This window comes from Pseudophryne corroboree, unplaced genomic scaffold (assembly GCF_028390025.1).
Source record: "Pseudophryne corroboree isolate aPseCor3 unplaced genomic scaffold, aPseCor3.hap2 scaffold_501, whole genome shotgun sequence".
In the NCBI taxonomy this organism is placed as follows: Eukaryota; Metazoa; Chordata; class Amphibia; order Anura; family Myobatrachidae; genus Pseudophryne; species Pseudophryne corroboree.
The window spans coordinates 180,250-192,317 of record NW_026970107.1 but is presented as its reverse complement, the minus strand read 5'-3'; the positions used below and the strand labels follow the sequence as shown (position 1 = coordinate 192,317).

At 48.7% G+C, this 12,068-nt stretch overlaps 1 protein-coding gene across 1 annotated transcript in view; it reads right to left on the bottom strand.

Moving 5' to 3' along the window:
* Nucleotides 1-12,068, bottom strand: part of LOC135030565 (heat shock 70 kDa protein 12A) — a 251,484-nt gene that overhangs the window by 85,675 nt on the left and 153,741 nt on the right. The gene's annotated exons all lie outside the window — the stretch shown is intronic.

Here is a 12,068-nt window from a genome sequence, read left to right as displayed (position 1 = left end):
TAGACCTTTTCCCCAAAAACGGAATGCTTTCCCATCCAGCCTCACATTTCCAAGGGGCACAGGGAGAGAGAGAAGCAGCTCAGCCATGAAACAAGCTGAGTGGTTTCTTGGAGCTCCATGGAGATCAGCCGTAGTGGCCTAGAAACCTGGACCGGGGAGCCAGGCTGCCCAGCTCTGGAGCCCAAATCCAGGCTGCAGCCAGTGGGCTGGGTCCCGGGCAGGTTTCTGGAAGTCAGTTTAGGAGGGAAAACTTTCCCCCAGCCAGACTGAACGGCACCGGGGAGTATCCTGATTCTCCAAGATGGGAGAGTCAAAGGAGACCGACCACTCCCCACTGTCCATAGGGGACAATGTTAGCTGTGCATAGGACCAAGGCATGCACAGCTCATGGGTAAACATTGATTGGTTGTGCACCACAGGGCGGGCTTACCCCCTGTGGTAAGGGGTCTTGGAGAGGGATAAAAGGAGGGCAGTTGGCCCATAGGAGGGGGTATTGTAACATCTTATTCTGCTGAAAACATCTGATTGTATGCTGTTGCCCCTAGCAATAGGGAGGAGCCTTTTTAAAGGTTATTGAGCAATAAACATCCTTGCCTCAAGAAGACTGCTTCATCTTGTGAACTACAGGGTTAGGCCAAACCTAGCCCCGTCCTCCGGCTGTCCAGGGAAGCACCTAACGTCTCCAAGCTCCGCCTTCCGCCAGCTACCGGTAGAGGCCTAGCAAGTGGCTAGTGGGGATTCGTCAACACCACACAGGTGTGGTAAGGCAGTGCGTCGGCACATACAGAGCAGAACCGTGGTTCCAAACGCCACGGCAGGTTAGGAGTTTGGTGGTGGCAGCAAAAACCCGCCCACAGCGCAGTGGGTGGAGTCAGTAACAGGCGGTTACTGACGGTAAGCGGGAATCCCCTATGTGGTCAGGCCTCGTGCGGCTTGACCTTCCAGTCTGTGCGCAGTCAACGGGACGCGAAAGCGGCAAGTGCTTTCGTACGGTACCGTCCTGTCACAGAAATTGGTGGCATAGTGGTGGGATATTCCCAGGCGGCTTTTCATCACCCGATTGGAAAAGCCGAGTTACTCAGGAGAGGAGTAACTGCAGCGCAGGAGAACGCACAAAATGGCGGAATTCAGCGGAATGTCCAAGGAGGATCTGGAGATCGTATGCCAGGGGAAGGGTGTGGAAATCCCTTTCAACGCGTCCAGGAGCGTCATGCAGGCGGCGCTCAGGAGCTGGGAGGAGTCTCATCGGGTGGAGGTGGAAAAAACTGACGGCGTCAGCATCGCAGAGGACGACCCAACAGTGGACCTTCGCACAGAACCGGTGAGAACCACAAGCCCCGCCCTCTCTCCCAGCAGCCATGTTTCCCAGCAATCCCTAGCAGGGCCAGGATCCCAACGTCCCGGGGGGGGGCGGCCCGGATACCCTAGCAGATCGGCTAGAGGAATTGGGGGAAAGGGCAACGGAGCAAGAACGCATGCTTGTCATCCGGATGTGGCATGCGGAGCGGGCATCACCAGCCGTGGTACCCCGGGAGCCGTTGTCAGCTGTTGTACACAGATCAGGACGAGTTCAGTTTGCCAAGTTTGCAGACAGTGATGGGGACATTGATGGACATTTGCAAGTTTTTGAAAGTACTTGTAAACTACACGATTTACCCAAGTCAGAGTGGGTGAGACACCTTGTGCCCACTCTGCATGGAGAGGCCTTGGAGGCCTATCGAGGAGTGGCCACGGAGGACTGTGGGAACTACGACGAAGTCGCGAAGGCCCTCCTCCAGCGATTCTTCATCACTCCAGAGTCTTACAGGAAGAAGTTCAGAGACTTGCCCAAGAATCCTAGCAGCACCCATGAGCAGTTCGCCACCCAGCTGCGGCAGTACGTGGTGAAGTGGGTGAAGGATTCGGATGCCACTACATGGGACGCACTGATCGACCTGATCTGCAGGGAGCAGTTCTACCGCCGGTGCGCCCAAGAAGTGAAGGAGTGGGTGCTAGATCGGGAGCCACCCAGCTTAAAGATGGCTGCCCAGTTAGCAGACAAGTATGTGGCAATTCGGCCGCAGGGGCAGAAGCGCCCAACCAGCAGCCAGCCCCAAAACACTGTACCACCAGGGGGACACCCCTCTTCAGCTCATCGCCCCCCAAAGCAAGCATCTTCCAACCCGGGTGCTTTTGGCCAGCAACCGCCCCGCAGTGCCCCTGCCAGTAATCAGAGGCCATCAGAGCCACGCCTGGACAAAAAGTGCTACGGCTGTGGGAAAATCGGACATCTGAGGATGAACTGTCCTGCATCCCAAGCACCCCAGACTCGTGCCCCAAATCCGAGTGCTGGAGCCCGGATCGCTTGTTTGACGAGAGGAGATGAGCCTACAGAGACTGTTCCCCCTCCAGTCAGTCCGATGGAGTGTGGCGAGAGACAGGTGCACTCTGCGGACAGAGTCACCTGCATGGCCAAACAGCCCCTACACAACATGTGGAGGCACCTGCAGCCAGTCCGCGTGGGACCCCTGCAGGGAGAAGGCCTAAGAGACTCTGGGGCCTCGATCACTGTGGTGAGCCCCCACCTTATAGATCCTGCTGCAGTATTGCAGGGTCGCACTGCCACGGTCACCCTGGCAGAAGGAACAGAGAAAGCGGTTCCCATGGCAAGAGTCTACCTGGACTGGGGAGCTGGACCAGAGTTGCGAGAAGTTGCCGTCATGGATGGTCTCCCAACTGATGTGGTCCTAGGAAATGATCTGGGTGGTGGGATCGTCACTACGTTTGTTGGCGCCATTCCCCGGAGTCAAGTTCCACAACCACCGTTGACATCAGCTGCTCCAGCACAGCCCAGCCCAGAGGAAAAGACTACAGCTGCTAGACAACTGCCAGCACAGCCAACCACAGCATCAACCAGCCCAGAGGAAAAGATTACAGCGGCTATGTCAGTACATCAACCCCACATGCCTTTTGCCTCTGGTATGCCTACGTTCACTAGCAACGCAGAGGATGTCGGTTCCAGCTCGTTTGATCCTGTGGGGGTGCCCAATGATGCTCCTGACCCAAGTGGTTTGCCAACTCCGGCGGTGAGTATGAGAAACCACACTGACTTTTCCATGAATGACCCCTACCAGACTGACCCTAGTAGTCCCCACCTAGATCCCCCTGTAGAGTGTCCCAATTTAGGAGAGATTGAGGGCCACAGGCAGGAGTTTAGGGAGGCTCAACTCTCTGACCCATCCCCGAAAGGCATGAGGCGCCACTCTGGCAGCGGCCTTGACAGGGTTGGGGCAGGAAGTTTGACCTGGCGGGAAGGGTTAAGGTACAGGGTAGACAGGAAAGTGGGAGGGGATAGACCAGATAGGGAATGTGTCCAACTGGTCCCCTCAGGGAACGTTCCTGCGCAACCAGTGTCGGTTGCCAGCGAAACCCCTTTGGACAGTAACCCGGAGACAGAGCGTACCCTGAAGTGCCTGACACAGTGCTTACCCTGGTCTGGAATGTCGGATGACGCCCAGACCAACTGTAAGGCTGGTGCCATGCGTTGGCAGCCGGGGCACTCCAGCGGTTGTGTTGTCTCTGGGCCTCTGCCCATAGGAGAACCCTTGCAGCAAGTTGCTGTGGACACGCAGCCTCCCTGTAGTGGATGCCACACAGGATCCAGAGGCTGGTGGTCTGGCCGCCATCACTGTGGCACAGGTAGCGGACGAGGAGGAAGGAGTAGGCCTAGGTGACAGGGTAGGTTTCCCGCGTCATAGGTCGACGGAGGAGGATTGGAGGGCAGGTCTGACAGTTAGGGCAGACAGTTGCCAGATAGGTATGACGGAGGTGCAGTGCCTGGGGCACCATGTGGGAGGAGACAGGGGTAGGCCCAAATCAGAGGGGGTGGAGGCAACCAGAGGCCGTCCCCGACCCACATCACCCAGACCGGTACTGACCTTAGAACCTGTAAGGCCCTACGGACACGTTGTCATTGACTTTAGTCCTGTAGTGAACCCCTTGACAGAGATGGCTAGGAAGGGCATTCCCAAGTCAGTGGACTTTGCACCCGCTTGCGAGTGGGCATTCCAGTCATTGAAGGAGGCTCGGGTACCCGCTCCAGTGCTGATGGCGCACATTCTTGACCAGGACTGTGTGTTACGAACTATTGCGCCACTGCACGGACTGGGAGCAGTACCGAGCCAGAAAGAGCCATATGGGCAGGAGCACCCTGTGGCCTGGTTGAGCAGTATACTGCTATTGTGGGAGGTGGGGTATGCCACAGTTGGGACACCGTGGGTGGCACTTGTTTGTAACCGGCCCCCCACCGTGGTGACTTACCACCTACCGGTTAGGTGGCTGCAACCTACCTTGGGGGAATTGGACAGACTTTTGTGGTGGAGCCTTGAACTTGGACTTCAGGTGGACTATTTGAACATTGTGCACCCACGAAGAGAGGCCCACTACACTATGGATGCACTGTCTAGGCCAGAGCCTACACCCCCCAGGTAGCGTCCCCTTCACCCCAACGGACTGCGGGACCAGGACCCAAATCGTTGGGACATGGGTCCCTGGTTGACCCGCTTGAATGGGGGGGGGGGAGTGTGGCCGGAGAGCCCCAGCCACGAGGCAATGGCCGCCGCGGCACTGAAGGGGTTAACCCCTAGTGCCCGGCGCCATTTTAAAGGACAAAGGGCGCTTGGCGCCAGATTTGAAATGCTGTGGGCGCTAAGCGCCGTGTTTTATGAAAATGTATAAGACTGTAATTTTTAAGCTGTGCCGTGGTCCCGGACCTCTCCGGAGACCACGGCAGTGAGGACAGCCCCCGGCGCGTTCAGCAGAGTGTGCGCGCCGGGGGAGAGGACAGCCGCCAACCGCCGGAGTCCGGGAGCTCCACTCACGGCAGCGGTCAGTGCAACCCCGGGCGCACCAACTGTGTGCGCTCCGGGGAGAAGGGTGAGCGCTGCGGCTGGGAGCTCGGCTCCCGCTGCAGTGCTCTCTGTGTGTGCCGCCGCTGGGGGCCGGGAGCTCTGCTCCCGGCGCCTCAGCCCAGCACGGGTGGCCAGCCGCGGCAGCCGGGACGAACGTCCCGGGCTGCCGGGCGGCAAGGGGGGTGCACCGCACACGGGGACCGGGCTAGCCGGCTCCCTAGCGGCGTGGGTGCAATTAGGCTGGCAAGCAGGCTGATGAGCGCTGGGGTCCGGGAGCTACGCTCCCGGCGCCTCAGCGCTGCAACAGAGCCAGAGTCACGGCGGCCGGGACAAGTGTCCTGGGCCGCCGGGCTTCAGTACAGGGGGGTGCCCTGCTGCGTGCGGCGAGGCCACAAAGGTAGTGCCACACTGGGGGGGACAGGGAGAGCCAGCTCCCTGGACCCCAGTGGCAGGCAGGCAGGCTGGAGGGTGGGGGAAGCCAGCCCCATACCTCCAGCACTGAGAGAGCCCTAGCAGCCAGGCTGCAGGGCTAGGGGAGCCAGCACAGACAGGGTCCTAGCAGCCAGGCTGCAGGTCTAGGACACAGTATTCCACAAACCCGACATTGTGTGAAATAATAGAAGGTACAGTGTGTTGTAAGGCACTGCAGTGCCTAGGTATGTGGAGCCTGTGCAGGCTCAGAGTGTATTTAAATGTATAACATGTACAGTGTGATTTAAATGTAATGTACTTAAAGGTAAATTGCACTTACTTGGTTGTGTGTCCCAGGAGGGGGGAATCCATGGCTGTGCAGGCTGATGGATTCTCCCAGACCTTTTCCCCAAAAACGGAATGCTTTCCCATCCAGCCTCACACTTCCAATGGGCACAGGGAGAGAGAGAAGCAGCTCAGCTATGAAACAAGCTGAGTGGTTTCTTGGAGCTCCATGGAGATCAGCCATAGTGGCCTAGAAACCTGGACCGGGGAGCCAGGCTGCCCAGCTCTGGAGCCCAAATCCAGGCTGCAGCCAGTGGGCTGGGTCCCGGGCAGGTTTCTGGAAGTCAGTTTAGGAGGGAAAACTTTCCCCCAGCCAGACTGAACGGCACCGGGGAGTATCCTGATTCTCCAAGATGGGAGAGTCAAAGGAGACCGACCACTCCCCACTGTCCATAGGGGACAATGTTAGCTGTGCATGAGACCAAGGCATGCACAGCTCATGGGTAAACATTGATTGGTTGTGCACCACAGGGAGGGCTTACCCCCTGTGGTAAGGGGTCTTGGAGAGGGATAAAAGGAGGGCAGTTGGCCCATAGGAGGGGGTATTGTAACATCTTATTCTGCTGAAAACATCTGATTGTATGCTGTTGCCCCTAGCAATAGGGAGGAGCCTTTTTAAAGGTTATTGAGCAATAAACATCCTTGCCTCAAGAAGACTGCTTCATCTTGTGACCTACAGGGTTAGGCCAAACCTAGCCCCGTCCTCCGGCTGTCCAGGGAAGCACCTAACGTTTCCAAGCTCCGCCTTCCACCAGCTACCGGTAGAGGCCTAGCAAGTGGCTAGTGGGGATTCGTCAACACCACACAGGTGTGGTAAGGCAGTGCGTCGGCACATACAGAGCAGAACCGTGGTTCCAAACGCCACGGCAGGTTAGGAGTTTGGTGGTGGCAGCAAAAACCCGCCCACAGCGCAGTGGGTGGAGTCAGTAACAGGTGGTTACTGTCGGTAAGCGGGAATCCCCTATGTGGTCAGGCCTCGTGCGGCTTGACCTTCCAGTCTGTGCGCAGTCAACAGGACGCGAAAGCGGCAAGTGCTTTCGTACGGTACCGTCCTGTCACAATATAATATAAAAAATAATAATTCATACAACAGACTAAATATATACATAAACTGTCATACCACTAAAATTAGTATATACAGACTAAATTTCTATTTCTAATGCCGGCTTTTTATATACCTATGGATATAGTGGATTTCAATGGAGGTCAATCAATTCACATAATATATCTAGATGCAAAATGTCCACAATAAACGTATAGGACAATCCTTATAATTATAGTGAACGGCAACAAATCCTCAAACCATTCACTTGGCAAATGTAGAGGGACCCGGTGTTAATTGATTTCACTTATCAATAGCTAAAAAGTCTCAGCGGACTGATTGTGCAAAATAGCAAGAGAAACTCTGGAAAGCCCTATGGGGCTATCAGCATGCGTGAGCGCTCACCCTCCGTCTCAGGTCATATGACGTATCAATTAGACATACACTGTGTGCCGGTCGGGTGCGGCTAGGAGGCTCCGGACGTCTCCGATCTCCAACATGTAGTTGCCGCTGCAGTCCCAGAAAGCCGCTGATGGATTTTGCTGGCGTCCGGTGTTTGCACAGGGAAACATATATGGATATCCTTAGTGAATGGTACTGTCACCACAAGTCCCTTCTTTCCCTAACGCGTTTCGCTCGTTCCTGGAGCTTTCTCAAAGAGTATTTTCACAGTGACTGGTGACTTCTTTTATATCTGCATAAAGTCTCTCATTGGTCTCTCTAATTAAAACATCTGTTAGTGATTGATTCCTCCACATATGTGTTCAATTCACCTCCATTTTCTATATTTTCAATCCCTAGGTTTATAAACAATTCATTCCTAATATAAACCTAATAATAAACAAGTAAAACAATATTAATCCGTATATATAAAACGTTATTATCTTTATCAGGCTTAAAATGTAATATTCACTCAAAACAATTAATTCATCGGACTCAGGATTGACTCTCGGACATGACTGATTTTATAAGCCTACGGTCATTTCCATGGCCTCTATATTACAATTGTTCTGGTTTATTCATCATCTAAAAAATACTAGTTGTTTATTTATTGAAAAGAACTTGTGAATACTAAAAAATAATAATAATTAATAATAAATACATCTCTCCTCTTCCTATTTGGTCAGTCCGGGATTCGATCCTATGACCTCACGCTTCATAAACCGTCTCACTAGCCCCCTGACTACATTCTCTTCAGGAAAAAACCAAGTTGATTTGATAATCATATTATATTCACACAGATATATCCCACTTCCATACTACTGATATAATCTATGTGTAAATCAATATAAATATAATCAATACAAAACTGAATTGAATTTACTCCCACATTGTTAATGACATATACTCATAATATCTACCAAGGGCTTAACTTACTACACAAGACTCCTTGCTTCTCTACTAATTCCCTATATCTAAATCGTATTTATCTATAAAGAAGAGATCCCCCCCCTCAAATATATCATTATATGAAAAGCCGGCATTAGAAATAGAAATTTCGTCTGTATATACTTATTTTAGTGGTATGATAGTTTATGTATATATTTAAGTAGAAAAAATTACCAAGTTGCGCTAGACAATCAAATAAAAAAAAGCATTTATTTTGATGCATAAAATGTATTATGATAACAATAATTCTCCCGGGAGTACAATACACACTTTAAAATGACATCTCTATAACTGTGAACCTACTGCTAATTTTATAACAGAAGTACAAATTAGTACCATTCCAGAGCTTATGACTCCAGGGATATCACTTTAAATAGAATATTACCAACAGAAATGATTAATATCTGTTAAAATAAAAAATAAAAAGTCTGTGTTGACATACATAAACTCACTTGGTCCACATGATTACCGAACAGTCCTGATCATAGAAAACTGTGAACTTGATCCAATGATCCTGTAGTAGACCGGACTTTTATAACCGTAAATTGAAACTCATGTAGTTGATGCTGTGAGCAAAAGGCATAATTGGTAAACTACTGACCGCTGTGACAAGGGGGAGAGCCCGGAGCGATGTTGCTGCGGTCAGCCGCTGGCCCCTGCACGGGGAGTGGAAAGCCGTACCTGAAGTAACCGCCGGACTGGATGAATTGCGGCTGTGTAAAGCTGACACGCGGCTGCAGTATCCGGACGGTTGGCTGTTACCTTGCGTGGTACAATGTACGGGCTCTCAACAGCAGGCGGCTGACCTGTGCTCCCACGGGCAGCTCCGATTGAGCCTCCCTGCAATTGCCAATATGAATAGGAGGTAGATGAACACTCAGGCGGCGGCTGGTCCGTAATCAGTGGTATACCGTAGTAGCAATAATAATGAAAATAGCTGATCTCCAGCACAGAATAAAGCTGGATGAGGCTCCAAGTGAAGTTGGCAACAATAAGCACCTGTATCCTAACGCATTTCAACGCCAGCAGGGCGTCTTCTTCCAAAGGCAGGTATATATATATATATATATATTTAGTCTGTTGTATGAATTATTATTTTTTTATATTATATATACATCAATTTAAAGATCTTTTGATTATTTTCTAATAAAAGAAAAGTATTTTATATTTATGTGAATTCATTTTGTTTTAAGACCTGATAGAATTAATTAGCGCAGAGTGCTTTTCCAAATTGTTTAGTTGGTTCCCCTATTAAAATAGGAGACCTTTTTTATATATGCTCACACAAGCATATTTGACACTCAGCAGCTGAATATAATATAAATCCTATTTTTGTCTACATATAAGCAAATTAACAACATAGCACCGCGAGACATTTCTTTGTAAATTATCAGGTAGTTCACTAATTGTTTGTGAGGTGTGTAGTCTCTGGCTGCTGCAATATATTTAGTCATTATTTAATTGGTTACAACACAGGTCTTTCAATATGGGTGAATTCAGATGCTTTAATAACCGTATCTCTAGGAGGGAAATGTATTTACAAACAAGTGATCGAGTAATTGAGAAAAGTAGTAATAATTATTAATCAGGAAGATGGATTGATTAAAGGTTTTTATAAACTAGAGAATTTACTAAAAGATGAGATGAGACACTGGTGGGACAGTGTGTCCCTAAAGAAATATTTATCTAACAAACAGATCCCAAGGGGATTAAGACTTATTAAAGCATTAGCTATTGATGATGATTCCAAACTCATTGAGAGCTAGAATCACACATTGGATGATTGTTCATTCAAATTGATTGAACTTTTGATCCAATACAGAGAAAGAAAAGTAGCTGAAATAGGTGTCAAAATAGAGGAAGGTAAAACTACCCTTATTCAGTATAAAGACCTTCCTAGTTTTAATGAAAGAGATAGATTAACAAATAAACGAGTAGAAGCTTACGAACAAGAAATCCTAGCTCTTAAAAGTAGGAAACTTGCTAGAGATAGACAAGATTATCAAGAAAACCAGGTGAGGACATATCATAAAAGAACTTATAATAGGAATGAGTGGGGTAATAACACTCCGCAATATAGGAAGAAATGTATCCCCAATAGAGAACAGCAGCTTAATGGTGATGTTAGGCCTAAAGAAGGGAGCAATAAAGAAAGAGTTCAGAATGATACCACCAGTAATCCTACAGAATCCTCTTCAAACTCCTCACCCTCACATACAAGGCCATCTCTAATTCCACTGCTCCCTACATCTCCAACCTCCTCTCCCTTCATACTCCCTCCCGCCCACTACGGTCGGCTGATGACCGTCGCCTCTCCTCTGCCTTGGTCACTGCTTCCCATGCACGAGTTCAGGATTTTGCCCGTGCTGCACCCATTCAGTGGAATGCGCTCCCCCGCTCCATTAGACTCTCCCCGACCTTGCAAAGCTTCAAACGGGCATTGAAAACCCACCTATTCATCAAAGCGTACCCCTCCAATGCATAACCTAGTCCTTAGGCTGCTCCTCCATCCCCCTGCCCCATGCCTTGGACATCTCTGCTTTGCTCGCATACCACCATCAGGCTTCTACCTGCTTGCACCTCATGTCATCTGTCTGTTTCCCCTCCCCACTAGATTGTTAGCTCTTCAGAGCAGGGCCCTCTTTCCTCTTGTCTAAACCCTCTTCTTGACACATTTCACTCAGCGACCATCTTTACCTGCTTTCTCTCCTGCTGGTAAAGGCTCATCTCTATCTATGGCCGCCAGCCCCAAGTAGTACAATGATTACTCCTTCGCTACTTACATCTAAGCTGTATTATGTTTTGAGAATTGTGTTGCTCTTTGTTACCTGCACTCCATTTTTGTTATTTATTTACTGTTATGCTAAGTTTTGTCTCCCTGTACTGTCCTTTGTACGGCGCTGCGAAACACTTGTGGCGCCCTATAAATAAAATGTAATAATAATAATAATAATAATAATAATAATAATAATCAATGGATAACACCTAAACAACATTTCAGAGAGAAATACAATGATGGACAAGACTCTATAGAAAGAAAATCAGGCCCATATAGAAATGACAGAAGTAAACCTTTTTTAGAAGAGAGCCGCCCTTTAGAACAGTTCAATCACAGAAACAGATATGCACCCATAGCAGGGGGGACCCCCAAAAGACGAAGAGACCCAGAGGAAGAAGAGGAGGGAGGAAATTACGTAAGAAAACCAAGGATTCAATAAGTCAAGATACTATATTTAACCTGACAGACAGAACCCTTACAAAAGATCAAATTTCTTTATTAAAGAAGGGACTTAATTTTGTTCCATCCAAAAGTCCCAATATGTTTGATCTGTTTGTAGAGTTGAACCAATTTGTTAGGAATTTATGCAGAAAAAGATACTTTGCATCTAAAAGATTGAAGAATAAGGAGGAAATTTCTCCAGTAATATCAAATACATCAGATATAGAGTCCCTTTTAACCCTTGAGAGCTTATGGGAGGAAAATCATGTAGATTTAGGAAATGAGGAAATTAAAATATTTGATACAAGAACTCAGGGACTGAATGTAGGAATAAGAAATCAGTTTAAGAAGAAATCAAATTTCTACCCAAGCAATCATAAATCAGGTACCATTTTGTATTTTTACAAGAAAACTATGGAGGACTTTAAGACAATTTGTAAAAGTAAAACATATGGGTCTAATTTGTCGAGGAATGAGATGAAAGCACTTAAAGAGTTAGAAAGGGATCATTCCTTGGTTATCCGAAATGCTGATAAAGGAGGAGGGGTTGTCCTCATAACAAGGGAGGCATACATTAGGGAAGCTTATCATCAGTTAGTAGATCAGCAATTTTATCAGAAATTATCAAGAGATCCATCAATAGAATATCAAATCCAATATACCTGTCTGTTGGACCGAGCCCTCGGAGAAGGTATAATCAATAAAGATGAATATTCTTCTTTATTTTGTAAATATCCTATTACACCTATTTTTTATTACATTCCTAAAATAC